Source organism: Canis aureus, chromosome 34 (assembly GCF_053574225.1).
Source record: "Canis aureus isolate CA01 chromosome 34, VMU_Caureus_v.1.0, whole genome shotgun sequence".
Taxonomy (NCBI): Eukaryota; Metazoa; Chordata; class Mammalia; order Carnivora; family Canidae; genus Canis; species Canis aureus.
The window spans coordinates 10,625,848-10,641,249 of record NC_135644.1 but is presented as its reverse complement, the minus strand read 5'-3'; the positions used below and the strand labels follow the sequence as shown (position 1 = coordinate 10,641,249).

Below are 15,402 nucleotides of genomic sequence, written 5' to 3'. Positions count from 1 at the left end.
AATTGTGGGATTTTTTTTAACCTATTGTACAAGTAGATTTTTTTCTTTTAAATGTTTTCTTGGGCATATGCTACTCAAAGTAAGTTACTGTGTTAAAAGATCGATTACAGAGTTTTTGTATTCTTCTAAACAACTTTTTAAAAAGACTAATATGCAATGCTATTGGTATGAGGGTACAAGCAATTAAAAATTTATTTGCTAATATAATAGCATGAACTAGGTCATGGTTGTTCAGTTTGCATTTTTAATCTTAGGAAATCTGAATATTATTGTAAGCATTGACTTTTATTTGTATCTTCTAATCTGTTTTCTGTCCTTTTGTTAATTTTTTTAGTAAAAAGTGGAAAGCATCCACTTTTGGATTTGCATCCGTTTTTAAAAATATTAAACATTTTATTCATGTGTAATCAAATAAATTTATTACATCTTATCTTTTGTTTTCCTTCTATTTTGGATACACTTTTCATTTTCCCTTTGCTGCTCCCATATACCTTGTCAATAATGTTTCTCAATTGCTATACAGTTCCTTTGTACCACTATTGGGATGAGAATTGTAGTCTTTTCATTTTTACTTTTTATTGTTTTATCATATGTAAAGTGAATTTAATTTCTTTTTCCATGTGGATATCCAGCTGATCTTTCCACCAGCAGTTATTAAATATTCATTTCTTTCCAATCGATTTATTAAAGTTTCTATTCAGCATCATAGACTATTTAGAAACATTGCTTAATAAGGCAAGAGTATTTCCATAAGAGTTTTTTTTTTAATACTAAGAAGATAAGTTTATCATTAGAAATGCCTCTTTTATACATGAAAAAAGAAATTATTTCCCAAGGCTCTCAAGCGATCATTTGAATGGCAGAAGACAAGTTGGAATATAGCAGAAAAGCTACGAGTTCCAACCAGGATATTCTTAGAGATATCAAGCATCGTGTGTAATCTGTTGTATAGAGTTTACATGTAATCTATTTTTATGTAATTTTAAAAATGCATGATTTCGATTACAGATTATTTTCAGATAATTACATGGTTTAGAGACAGAGTGTGCACTATTGATACAGAGGAACCTTTGCTAGTGCCTAATTTCTTACCAGATAAGTGAAAGCTCCTGCATATGGCTTCACAACATTGAGTTCCAACTTCCCACTCTCTCCTGTGATGTCCCCACTATAGCCCCATGTTCATGATTCCTGGCCCTGGTGCCTCTCTCTTTTATACTTTGCCCAAGAACTCTTTCCAGACAGGGTCCCTATGTTGTTTAAGATACTGGTTTGGATAGTTGTGCCTAAAATATGGGGCACCTGGGTGGCTCGGTTAGGTGTCTGCCTTTGGCTTAGGGCATGATCTCCTGATCATGGAGTCAAGCCCCACCTCTGGCTCTCTTCTCTCTCTCTCTTTTTTAAAGATTTATTTATTCATTATAGACAGAGAGAGAGAGAGAGAGAGGCAGAGACACAGGAGGAGGGAGAAGCAGGCTCCATGCCGGGAGCCCGACGTGGGACTCGATCCTGGGACTCCAGGATCGCGCCCTGGGCCAAAGGCAGGTGCCAAACCGCTGAGCCACCCAGGGATCTGGCTCTCTTCTCAATGGGGTGTCTGCTTCTCCTTCTCTCTCTCCCTCTGCTCCTCCCTGCCTGCTTGTGCACTCTCTCACTCTCTTTCATAAATAAATAAATAAATAAATAATAAAATCTTTAAATATATATATATAATTGTGCCTGAAACAAAGGGGAAGGTTTATTTCTATTTCACATAAAAGTCTGAGCTGGTGGACAGGCTTGAAATAGGCTGTGTTGTCCCATTGGATCACTTAGGGCCCAGGTACTCTCTTGTTGCTCTGCCGTCCTCTGGGATTTGTCCTTGTCCACATGGTCTGGGTAGGTACCCACACCTGCATCTCAGCCCACGGGAAGGGCCAAAGTAGGCAATAGGTAACAAGGAGCTTCTTTTTAAGCATGTAATCCAGAACTGCAAACATCACATCTGCTCCCTTCAGAATTTAGTACCATGGTCCTAATTAGTAGGAAGGGAGGCGGGAAATAGCATCTCTAGTGACATTGTACTCAGTTGCAACCTAAAGTGGAGATAGGGGATGGGGAGTGTATCCTATTATGAAAAGATGGAGAGAATGGATGATGGGGTTTTCTCTTTCTCTGTGATGTTTTTCCTGAGCAACTTGGGCAGAATTAGTTTTTCTGTCTTCTGGGTCCCATATTTGTGATAGATAATTTTGTGCATCTCTCTCTCCCTTGAGTCTTTGCTCTCCTTGAGGTCAAATGTAATGTTTCCTTCTTGAGATTTACTTTCTTTGATACTTACATAGATACTAGTTTTATTTTTCAGTGTCAGACGTTATCTATCACATTGACCTCTCACTTGGAAGATAAAACTGTGACACTTTTACCTTCCTCCCACAAGGCACACACCCTCCCTATGTCCTCATCCGCTCAGTATTGTTATACAGTAATTTTATTTATGTCAATATTTGTGCTGTGTTTAAATAACTATGACTATGTAGATGCGATTCATGCAGTGAGCCACGTAGTATGATCAGGAACTTTTTCTATCTTGCACAATATTTTATTTTCCCTAGAGTTTTGTAATTGTTTAAGAAAATTATTGTAATTTACTATCTATGTCCTTAGCACTGAATTCAATCCAAACTCTGCTGAAATTGCGCAAATCTCCTTTCAATATGTTCAAACACCGTAAGCACAAATTGCATCTTCTTGAAGGAAACAAGCCTTTTGTCGTGCTCCGATTGGGGCTGTTTGTTTTCTGTGCTTTTTGTGGCAGTTCAAGTCTACTGTATGGATATACCCCTAAATGTTTTTGGTTAGTCATCTATATCACTAAAAGATTTTTTTGAGCATTTATCGTGCTATATGTATATACTTAGGATATTTGTACTACAGTACTAATATCTTTTACACATTGTAAAATGACACAAACATCTAGATGTTAAGAATAGAGATTAAAAAAACAAATATAATCTGTTTTCTTTTTGCATTCCAATGCATCATCCTGATCAGTCTGTGAGTCTACACACTTGGTGGTCATTATACTTTGCCACTTGGATGTACTCACCACTTGGCTATACCTCATGGTGTTTCCAAGGTGGCTCATTCTCTTTCCCTTATTTTCAGCTCCTTCTCCTTGTCTTTCTGTGCATTAAATTAGTTTTTTCCACTCAATTAGGCCAGGTTACTAAGAATTAGCTTCAGTCCTCTCTTTCTTAATCCTTACAAACAATCTCCAATCCAAAAATATTTCTTGGATTCATGCAAAAGGTTGCCCATCATTACCTCTTTGTGTACACAGTGTATTCATTCATTCACACTTACTAGTTTTTGGATCAACTATGAAAAATAATTTTTCCCCCAGGAAGTCATCTGTTTTCTTTAGGTTTTCAAATGTGTCACTATAAGTTTTATGTTATATTCTATGATAGCCCTTTTAGCCTTTCCAGATCTTGTTATTATGCCTCCCTTTTCAGGGAGTAAAATTTCAGTAAAATTTTCCTAATTTTACTGTTTTGCTCTTTTTTCCTTAATCAAGCTTGGGAGGGATTTACCTATTCTATTAGTCTTTTCAAAGAACTAGTTTTCAAATTTATGTAGTTTTGTTTTCTCTTCTACTAATTTCAGCTTTAATCCCCCTAAGGCGTAGTTTAGGTCACATTACTCCTTTCTTGGTAAGCCCTCAATGGCTCCCCATGGCCCTCTGAATTAAGTACGCACTCTTTAGACAGGTTCTCTTGGCTGTCAGGAGATGTGTATTGAATGGAGCTCTTTCTCCATTGTGAAAAAAGGAGAGCTATAGTTGTGTGGAGAAGAAAACCATGTCTGCACACCAGCCCGTAATCTGTTTAGCTATGTTATACAACTCCTTTTATGTTTAACATCAGGGGCAGATCCCTGACCTCTGGCAAGGTTGTGAAATAGACCTTGCTTTCCTGAAAGTTGGGGATATAAATAATATTTATATATAAGGTCTGCAATACCATAGGATCAGTTTCATGAGCTGTAATTAAATAGGACTCTTGCTATAAATTCTTTAGTTCTTGATGGCATGCAACAGCTGGTGACCTTAGTTTTTTAATAGTGTTTTTCAGGGGAGGAGGAAAGAAAAAGAGAGGGTCATTAATATGGTCTAGCCTCTGAGATTTTTGTGAATATTTTGATCTAGTACATACCTCCACTCACTAAGTGAAAGACATCTGTTTCTTCTGTCTGCAGCAATTGGTGTTAGCATTGAAAGTAGCCTGACTGAATGGATCATCCCACTCATGTCTATCCATTTGCTGTGGAGGCAATATTTATCACTTTTGGTGGACTTAGCCAATTGAGCTGATCTTTTCTTTTACTCCTCCCAGAGTCACAATTCTCAAAAAACTGATGCAGCTGATTGATCTGAGATCTCCTTTTACTTTCTATGGGAAAAAACCACCAGCAGCTGCCAAAAAATAGCCATAGTTAGGAGACTATGGCAGGGGGCCTTGTGAGTTTTCCTGAAGGTGTTGCATGAGAAGGCCACGGCCATGATCACTTCCTCGATGCTTTCCTGCACTGATTGTGTTTTAAGGCTCATTATAAATTGCTAGACATGGCAGTTAAGCAGTGGTCTAAGACATTGAGGAGATTTATTGACATGAATGTGATAGAAAGCATGTATGAATTCATGTGTAATTTGTACCTGAAGGTTTTATGTGTGATGGATTACTCTGTGGTGATTTTGGAAGATGGATATGTGGGGCAAAGTTCCTAGCTAGTAGAATATGGAGATAAAATATTATTTTATTTCATAAATATTATTTTATTTAGTATTCATTTCAGACTTTAAAAATTAAATATTTTTATTCGATTAGTTTCTGATCACACATTTTATAGAGATTCAGGATAAAAATTCAGGTTAAAAAAAGATGAAAATCAAATTCAGCCAAACTCCAGAGAAAATCACTTTTAATGTTTTATTTACGACCTTATAACTTTTTTTCTAGCCACATGCCAACTTAACAAAAATGCAACTATATTAGGAAAACTTTTTAATGACGTACTATGATAGCTTAAAAAATTAATTGCAAACCTTTTTATATTCCTTTCATTGTTTTCTTGCCTTGTACCTGAGCAGGCTTGTGACTTGCTTGTAACCAATAGAATGTGGCTGAAGTGACTCTATGTGACTTCCGAGGCTAGGTGAGCAAAGGTATTCAGCTTCCACCTTGTTCTTCCTAACACTTATGCTGGAGCTCCAAGTAACCATGCAAGAAGTTCCACTTGCTCTAAAGGAGTCCAAGCCATATGAAGAGGCCAGGTGTGGGCTTTGCAGCCAACAGCCCCCAAACTCACCTCCCAGATGTCTGCCATCTTGGATATCCAGTCCAGGGGAGCTCTCAGGTGACTGAGTTTTCATTCTATTGCAATTGCGTGAGAGACCTCAAGCAACAACTGCTTGAGCCCCACCTCCAATTCCTGACCTACGAGTTTTTGAGAAAAAAAAAATGGAGTGATCGAGGCACTTTGTTATGTATGCAATAGTACCCAGAACATAAGCTTGAAACAAAGAAACGAACTTAGTGCCATACTGTGAACTCTTCAGGTTCATTCCATTTCCTTTTGCATCATTTTAATGGTCTCACAGCATTTTTAGTGTATGTAAATAAGATACTGCTTTTTAAATTAAACCCCCAGGGTTGAATATTAGTTTACCTTCTAGCTAAACCTTTTAGCTACATCTTTGTATATATCTATTATTTCTTGAGACAACTTAATAAAATTCAAAATTAGAAGTGCCAAAGTTACCATTTTTAGTGCTTTTAACAAATACCTTCAAATTATCCTTTACCAGTAGAGTCTGCACACCAGCACAGACACACATACCCACACACACAGGGAACAGAGGAGAGAGCGTGGGTTTTAGAATCAGTAGTTTTGAGTTTCCCCTCACAGTTCCACAACTTGCATGAGCAAATTACTTCAACTTTCTGAGCCTCATTTGAACCATCTGAAAACCGGAGATAGCAAAACTAACCTTGAAAGAGCTTTTATGAAAATTAATTGAAGTCCAGTATTAAAGTGCGAAGCACAGATTGGCCATTGAAGATGCCAACTGATAGGGCACCTGGGGGGGGGGGTGGGTTCAGGGGTTGAGGGTCTGCTTTCAGCTCAAGTGGTGATCCCGGAGGTCCTGGGATCGAGTCCCACATTGGGGGTCCCCGTGGGAAGCCTGCTCCTCCCTCTGCCTGTGTCTCTGCCTCTGTTATGAATAAATAAATAAATTCTTAAAATAAAATGCCAACTGTTATTCTTGTAATGACTTCCTGAGAGTGAAGGAATCATTCCTAGATTCTTTGTCGTCTTCTTCTCCACCAACGGGGGTGATTGTGCCTCCTTCCTGGTAGGAGCCTGGCTGCTGTCGTCCGAGGCCTTCCCCGCGGCTGGCTGAGTCCTGCGAGCACCAGCTGGCAAATGTTAGAGGGGTCACTGCTGGCGCTTAGCGGATGCAGCTTAAAAGGCACTTCTTGAAAGCAGAGGCCTTTTGAAGACCAGTGGGAAGAGTCCCTGAAGCCAGGACGCCGTACCTGATGCACGGAGGAGCAGATGTTCCCAGGGAGGCGGGCCGTCCTGTCATCGCACCCTTCAAACCACATGCCTCAGGCGCTCCCGGGCAGGGACAGGCCTGGGCCTCCCGGGACAGCTGGCCTTCCTCGGAAAGGAGAGAGAAGTGAGGAAACAAAGACATGCAATGCAGGCCGTTCTTCCACATTAAGTTTGAATTACTTTGGGGACATACCACGTGAGCTCCGAAGAGTGTGTGAAAGGAAAAGTGCTCCCAGCTGTGGAGCAGGGCCTGGGTGGCGGCCTCCCGGCAGGTGGCTGAGCGCCCACCGATGGCCCCAAGGTGTCCTGAGCCTGCACTCTCTCGCTCCGGCCACTTTTTCACTATCATTCCAGAGGTCTGGATGAGTTGAAGACCCAAAAAGAAAAGCTCTTCTGCACCTTCAACTTTCTTGACGCCTTTCTATGGGAACCAGGCCTTGGCTGGAAAGATGTTTACTTTCCCAAAATTTAGACAGTCTTACTGTAAGTATGCGATTGTGCAGCAGCTGTAGAACCGCCTTCAGAGACGGGCGAGGCAAGATGTTCTTTCTTTAGGACAATGTTAAAAAATGAAAAAATAAATTGTTTTCACTTGGGGTATTTCCTTTGAATCATCATCGTCTGCACACCCATGTAGTAAGGTCACACGTTTCCTTCTAATCTACTCAGATAGACGAAAATATATCTCCTTTTTGTTTGTTTAAGACCAGTTTGAGGGATCCCTGGGGGGCTCAGTGGTTTAGCGCCGCCTTCAGCCCAGGGTGTGATCCTGGAGACACTGGGATCGGGTCCCACATCGGGCTCTGTGCATGGAGCCTGCTTCTCCCTCCGCCTGTGTCTCTGCCTCTCTCTCTCTCTCTGTGTCTCTCATGAATAAATAAATAAAATCTTAAAAAAAAAAAAAAAAAAGACCAGTTTGATCTTCCTTGTATATCCTCACTTATGTCTTGGGAGGAAGAAAAAAAGGGTTAAAAACTAGATTTTTTCTAACTGGTAAAATTAGTCTGCAGTAAACAGTCTTTACAGATGTTCATGTGCTTTAGATAAAATGGACTCCACTCAGGTCTGCCCCTACCCTGGTTTCAGAAGGATCTTGGTGTGTGAAAATAAGGGGGAAGGGGACATAGATCCTTGTAGCTTTAGTGATTCCCTTGGGATTTTTATTTGTCCCTGTCATAAAACTGTTGGGAAGGTGATCACCGAGGTGGGATGGATTTCAGAGTGAGCGTTGGCTGACAGGTACGGTGGAGGCCCATTGCTGGTATAGCCTTCTAGCCTGTGGGTGAGGCTGGAGGTCTCCCCTAGGAACTTGGAGTTCCTCACCTTGGCTCATGGCACTGCAGGTTCCTTGAATCTGTGCTACATGCTACTTGTGACCCCTGGACTAGTCCTTCCATTTTATTTCTAGCCCTGGAGGGCCCCGGGTTTGGTTCCCAGCTGCTACCATTTGTGTCTGCTTCAGGAGCATGTAAGAACTGATGGGTCCTATCCAAGCCACATAGACTCCAGGGAGACCCAGAAAAGCCCTTCTTTCACTACCAGCACTGGACTCCACAGTTTATATGATGTGGCATCTTCTGGTTTGGTGTGGGCCAACCTCCTCCCAGGGTCCAAATATGAGGTGGGGTCCAAACCCTCCTCCCTTCAGAAATAAGACCTCCGTAATCTGGGAGGAGTCCATTGATCCCTGACTTCCTCCCCATTCTTGATGAACATCACCCAGATCTCATTCATGAGGCCTCTGACTCAAGGCCTGAATCTCACCTGCAAGTGTGTCTGAAACCTGTAGGGAAAGCCTTCCTTACCTCTTCCTAGCATCTGGTGGTTTGCTGGGAATCTTCGGCATTCCTTGGCTTATAGACTTCATTCACATCCTTCATCTTCACATGGAATTCTCCCTCTGTCTCTTCATATTGTCTTCGCTCTGTGCATGTCTGTGTCCGGGTCCAAATTTTTGCCTATTTAAAAGGAAGCAGTCATATTGGATTAAAGCCCACTCGAAAGGCCTCATCTTAACTCGACTACATCTACAGAGACTCTATTTCTAAATAAAGTCATTTTCTGAGGTAGTAGGGGTTAGAACTTCATCATATCTTTTTTGGGGGGAGGGCGGGACACAAATCAATAAACAACAAACATTTAGGTTGTTTCCAGGTTTTTGTTATTGGTGGTGATGGTGGTGATACCGGTACAGATAAAGCTGTGATACATAGCATCAAGTACATAACATTTTAATTCTATTGAAATAGAATACTAAAATTCAAAAGCAATAAGGAGGGATTGGAAATAAAAATTTTAAACTTAAATTATTGATTTCTGTTTTTCATTATTCACAAGTCTTTAATTGATACTATAAAGAGAAGTAGAATAGAGATGGTTCAGAGCTTTGGAATCAGTTCATTCATAATATAATTCAGAGCTTGGAATCAGTTCATTCATAAATAATAGGCTCAGAATGAGATGGACATTGTCCAATAGTTAATAAGGCATCATGGGCAAAATAAAATCTTAAGAACTGTAAGTTTTAACTAAACATTAATCCTTTTTTAAAAGAGTTGTTTTGAGAATCATGTTGCCTTGCCATGTGCAGTAAAGTTTTTCCAGATATTTTTCCATAGAAAATAATTGCTAGTCATGTTTTCAACATGTTTTAAAGTTGTAACACTGCCACAGGCTTCCAAAAGGAAGGAACTTCTGTTTTGGAAAGATTTTCTGGACAAATAAGATCTCTATAAGATGGAAGAAGTCCCTTGATCCTCATCCTCATCCTCACCCTTAACAAACTCACCCAGATCTCATTTACTAAGCCTCTGACTCAAGGCCTGAATCTTACCTGCTTGTGTGTTTCTGCCCTGGGACTCCTGATTAGATGCCAGCTACTTGGTTGTCCTTCTCTTGGTTTAGTTTCACCAATACCTAGAATTCAGGCAGATTGTTCTCTGGGGAGGCCTGAGATTTCTTGGCAAAGCTTGGGCCTAAAGTTCTTCAATATAGACCAGCTTTTTCAATTCTGAGTCTTCAAGATCTGTACTATAGCACCACCAGATTTCCATTGGAAAATGCTTCATCTTTTCTAGTAGTTTTGGTACCATGATTAGTGAGAAGGATCAAAATAGGAGGGAGTTAACATCATTGTGCTTTTCTTGGGGGCCAGGCAATGAGTCATGGTTTTTACAAACTCTTACTTAATACTTAATCTTGGGGGCACATGGGTGGCTCTGCAGCTGAGCATCTGCCTTTTGCTCAGGGCGTGATCCCGGAGTCCCAGGATCGAGTCCTACATTGTGGGGAGCCTGTGTCTCCCTCTGCCTATGTCTCTGCCTCTTTCTCTGTGTCTCTCATGAATAAATACATAAAGTCTTAAAAAATACTTAACCTTGGATATAGGCACTGTCATTCCCATTTATAATTGAGGAAATGGGGGTGAGAGAAATTAAAAATATTGTAGTGAGTGGCAAAACCTGAATTTAAACCTAACTCTGGCAGGTGCTCTATTTTATCTGCTCTTTCTATCTCACCACAATTTTTCCCAGGAAAAAGGTGTGGACTTTTCACAAATGAACACTCCTAAAGCAAGCCTGGGCATATCTGGAACTGGGTTTGCGCTGAGGAATCATTGATACAATAAAGAGAAGTAGAGCGGAATCAGTTCCTATATAGATAATAGGCTCAGATAAGAGTAATATTACCCAATAGATAACAAGACACAACAAAGCCCCCTACAGCAAAGAATTATCTGGTCTGAAATATTCATAGTACTGAGGGTGGAAACCTGGTCTAGAAGGCTGGCTTCTCATGCTGGCTTTTCCAAAGGGTTGTGAACTTGGGTGTAGCACTTGCTTCTCTCTGCCTCAATGTTTCTGTTTTTCTTTTTCTTCCTTCCTTCCTTCCTTCCTTCCTTCCTTCCCCTTCCTTCCTTCCTTCCTTCCTTCCTTCCTTCCTTCCTTCCTTCCTTCCTTCCTTCCTTCCTTCCCTCTTTCTCTTTCTTTCTTTTTTCTTTCTTTCTTTCTTTCTTTCTTTCTTTTCTTTCTTTCTTTCTTTCTTTCTTTCTTTCTTTCTTCTTTCTTTCTTCTTTCTTTCTTTCTTTCTTTCTTTCTTCTTTCTTTCTTCTTTCTTTCTTTCTTTCTTCTCTTTTAAAGATTTATTTATTTATTTATTTATTTATTTATTTATTTATTTGAGAGAGAGAATGAGAGAGAACATGAGAACAGGGTGAGGGGCAGAAGGAAAAGCAGCCTCCCCACTGAGCAGGGAGCCCATGCGGGGCTCAATCCAGGGACTCCAGGATCGTGACCTGAGCCAAAGGCAGATGCTCAACCAACCGAGCCACCCAGGCACATCCTCTTTTTTTTTTTTTTTAAGGTTTATTATTTATTATTTGAGAGAGAGAGAGAGAGAGGCAGAGGGAGACAATCTCCATCAGACTCCCCACTGAGCATGGAACTCAATATGGGGCTCCATTTCACCACTGTGAGATCATGACCTGAGCTGAAACCAAGAGTCAATGCTTAACTGACAGAGCCACCCCGGCGCCCCACTGCCTCAATGTTTTCAACTGTGAAGTTTATTTGCAAGCTACATGAACTCTATGATTCTAAGGTTCTTTGAAGAAGGTAAATAAAAATGTCCATGAAAGAAACAAAAATGGCTGATGCTGTTTTCATGAAATCTGGGCGAAGATGAAAGTATATGAGACTTGTAGTTTAAAGGCTCTATCTACATTGAAATGAACTAATAGGATATTACTACTTTTTGTTTGCCCCAATTATTACTGGGTTAGCTGTCCTCTCTTCCTGGCCAGCTGCTTCAATTCACCCTGCTATCGCTGGTCCACTAGCAGTGGCCCACATCTCCACGTGTATATTACTATTTTCTGAGAATAATTTCTATCATTCGACATTAGTTTTCTGTTGTATCATTTGAAGGGTCTTGAATCTTCTCTTAGTGCAAAGGATTTTTATTTTTAAAAATGAGTTGGATTTCAATAAAAGTTTGACTATTACAGTAAGTTCTTTTAAATATGCCATGCAAAGTTGACTGAGAAGAGTCTTGAAAGAGCATCAGAAGACAGAACTGCTGGGTTTTTGTGCATAGACACAAAATCCCAAATCAGCTTAGAGTTATTGTGCTAGTCTAATATTAGTGCTGAAAACAGTATATATCGTGTAGGTTATGACCAGGTCTTTAAAAAAAAATTTAATAAGATATATTATTTCCATAATAGCACGTGGAACTTAGTGGCTGGAATATTAATACTAACTAAAAAACATATCTAGTTTCTTTTGCTTAGAATGGAAGATAGATGATTCTTTTCTAAGAACACTAAATAGGAAATGCTAGGTAATGTTTTCTCATACCCCAGTAATAAGATATATAATAGGATTTGGTAAAAAGAAAATTTGCTTTTGGTATGACTGCAACTAGCCAAACTAAATCACATAGCTGCCAGTCAACACAGAAATTACTTTATGTGGGGGGAAAAACCACTTCCAACAATCATGGCCTTGGGTTTTCCTTCTTCTTCTTCTTCTCCTTTTTTTTTTTAAATGTATTTTTTTCTTAAGAGCTGAAGGTGCAGAGTACAGGTTTACCAGTAAGCTTGGAATGGGCATTATGTTGACATAATACTCTGGAGTGTTTAATTGCCAAAATTCTTTTTTAGATGTCATTATTTCAACGTCATTTTATTTTATTTATTATTATATGTAATTTAATCATTATTTAATGGCTGTTGCTAAGGCAGCTAGTGTTCTACGTGTTTATCTTGAATTCATTGATTTCTATGCCAGGAGAAACCAGGCTGTAGTAGATTTCCCTGTTATTAATCTCAAGAAGGCCCAAGAAGAAAGACCCAGTGAGACTACTTACTTATTAACAAAATAGTAATCAAGTGTTTTATGTACTGTGAGGTAAAAGAAAAATGAGTAAGCCTGGTATCTAAGAAGTATATTGGCTTTGCAGTCAGAGACAACTGGGTTTAAATCTTCTCTCACTCTACCAGTACTGGTATGTGAGCCTGGACCAACTCCTTAGACTTATTTTTTTTTAAATTTTTTTTTTTTAAGATTTTGTTTATCTATTTGAGAGAGAAAGAGCATGAGCAAGCCAGCACACAAACATGCAGGAGAAGCATAGGGAAAGGGAGAGGGACAAGAAGACAGTGTGTGGAGCCTGACGTGGGGCTCAATCTCATGACCCTGAGATCATGACCTGTGCTGAAGTCAGATGCTTAGCAGACTGAGCCAGCCAGACGCCTATTTAATTAATCAATTAATTAATTAATTAATTGCCCCAATTTTCTTATCTGCAAAATAGGGATATTATCCTCCTCATTGAATTTTTAAAAATATGATTTAAATAAAACAATGTAAAACTGCCTAACTTAAAACAGATACTTAATAAATATCCATCCGTGTCCTTTGCACATCATACCTGCTCATATTCCATCCTATCATCCCCCAGCATTTATATTACAGTGGGAAAGATAAGGCTGATGCTGAGTGCCAGGCAAGGGGATATCACTGGTGTCATGTGTACCCAGTGTTTTGGAAAGGGAGCGATTGTTCCAGCCTAGTGGACCAAGGAGAGAAATAGTCCTCATGATGACTAATATTAAACATGCCTCCATCCTCTCTTGATGTGGCATCTCTACCCTCTCCCAGTCAAGGATCATGTGTGTGTCCCCAGGGCTCCACACATAACCCTGGCACAGCCCTTTTCACCCTCCACTGTGTGTGGGTGCATGTATGTGCGTGTTCATGCACACTTTCCTTATCCCTCCCTGTGTCCTTGGGCCTACCTGTGTGGAGCAAGCAGAAAATGAATGCTCCTGGAATGAATGAATGAATGAATGAATGAATATTTGAGCTGTACCGAGGAGAACTGTGTATGTCTGGAAATATCTAACGAAGAAGCATGCGTTCCAGAGTGGACACCTATATGAGCTTTCTCCTCCCCATTCAAAGTATATTTTTAGTAAAATTGTGTTTATCATATTTTGTGATTTACTCTAGGCAAATGGTTAAGTGACCATTGTAATGACTTATCATTTTTCTTTGAGCTCAGGCCCATGAGGTGAAGCAGGTCAGAATCCATTTTACTAAGATTCCACCAGAATATTCCCCACGGTGTAGGAGGCCTAAGCAGAATCCAGCTCTGCCCCTTATTCTACAGTTTTGGGACCTGAGCCTGGCTAGGTGACAGTGCTGGTCAAGATGGTCAGAAATGGTCAGAAATGGGATCCAGCGCTTCCAGTTCAACTTAAACAAAACAAACATCACCATTTTCTTTTTATGAGTCATTGTTCTGGCCATGTTTATTTATGGCTGACAGACTAGCTGGTCAGAAGAACTCACTAAAGGCCTCTCAACCACCAGCTGGGCCGCCAGGCTCCAGACTGACTGAATAGGCTACTATAAAAAAATCACACCCACAGTGTCTGTCATTGACTTGGCCACTTTTTCAGATACAAAGTCATAGCATTTATATGTCTGTAAGTTTGCAGGAACAAGGAGTTAGAGAAATCCAGCTGTTACAGGGATACACTGGTTTACCCTGAAGCTAATGAGGCTTAAGGTTCTAGGCTTCTCACTTGTATAGGTCCTGGATGAAGCAGGGCCCCTGGAGGGGCGAGCAATGTGTTCCTAAGATCATATGTTTTTGTAACTTTTCCCAAAGTTCAATATTTTTGTATTATTTTTCTTGAACAAGATCTCCATACACCATTTCCTCCAGATTGTATAAGCTTCAGGCCCCAGAAAACCTGGATCTGCTCCTGATTATGGGCAGCTCTTTTTTCAATTTCTGATGGCTAAAAACCAAAACAAAACAGAACAAAAACATGTGAAAATACTCCTTGTGTCAGAAACGGCTACTTTACCCCGGGTTTCCACTACCCCTCCCCACCTTCAGTGACATCCCCCTCTAAACTTTAGGTGGACACTCATCCCCTCATTTAGAAAGTACATGTCTCATATTCTCTTGCAGGACGTTTGCCCATGTGGCTGAATTCAGAAGCCAAAGTGGGAAGGTACATATTCTAGGTCTTAAAACCTGAGCTGCTTGCCCCAAACTTTCATCTTCTTCACTTGCTGGGAACGGTGATGACCAGAAGGCACATGTGAAGGATACTAGCACTCCCCCACCTTACCTGGCCTGCTCATCCCAGACTCAAGTTGGAGAGAATTGAAGTCACAGAACTGAGTCTCTTCATTATGGCAATTTAGACTATACTGTAATTCATTCATTTCCCTCTCTTCTCTCTTAAGGAAACTAAAACATAAACCCAGTTCAGCAAGGATTTGTCTCTGTAATGACTCTTGATCCTATGAACTAAAACTGAGTTTGACTAAGATAGGCCAAATTCTAGAAATATCCTTATCAATAGATTCGCTCAAGTTCTATTGGCCTAATACGGTAAAGAACACTGACAGGCAGTTAGGAGATGAAAATTCTACCATTTATAGATTTACAGGTCTAGGGCAGAAACTCTCTGTGGGCCTTGGCATCCTTGTCTGTGCACTGTGAATAATTATGATTGTGTCAGGGCCTTGGGAAAGTCAAATAAGTCCGTGTGTGAGATATCACTTTAGTTTTATATTTATTCTTTTACTTTATTTATATCCTGTCTTATTCCAGAAATGACCTGACCAATTTGATAAGAATACAAACCTACTAGGTTTTTTAATGGGTTTTTTTTTTGTAAGGATTAGAGATAATCTATGCCTAGTGCTTAGCACCCGCCTAGCATATTGTTAGCACACCTGTACGTGATAATTTACCATCAGAAAGTTAGGAAGTGCT

The 15,402-nt window shown here is 40.0% G+C and overlaps 1 long non-coding RNA gene across 1 annotated transcript in view; it reads left to right on the top strand.

The window, feature by feature from the left end:
• LOC144304606 (uncharacterized) overlaps positions 1 to 14,878 on the top strand; it is a 62,578-nt gene extending 47,700 nt beyond the window's left edge. The window contains exon 3 of the long non-coding RNA XR_013371539.1: positions 14,587 to 14,878. This is a non-coding gene — a long non-coding RNA (uncharacterized LOC144304606). The remainder of the gene's footprint in view (positions 1 to 14,586) is intronic.
• The last annotated feature ends 524 nt before the right edge of the window (positions 14,879 to 15,402 follow it).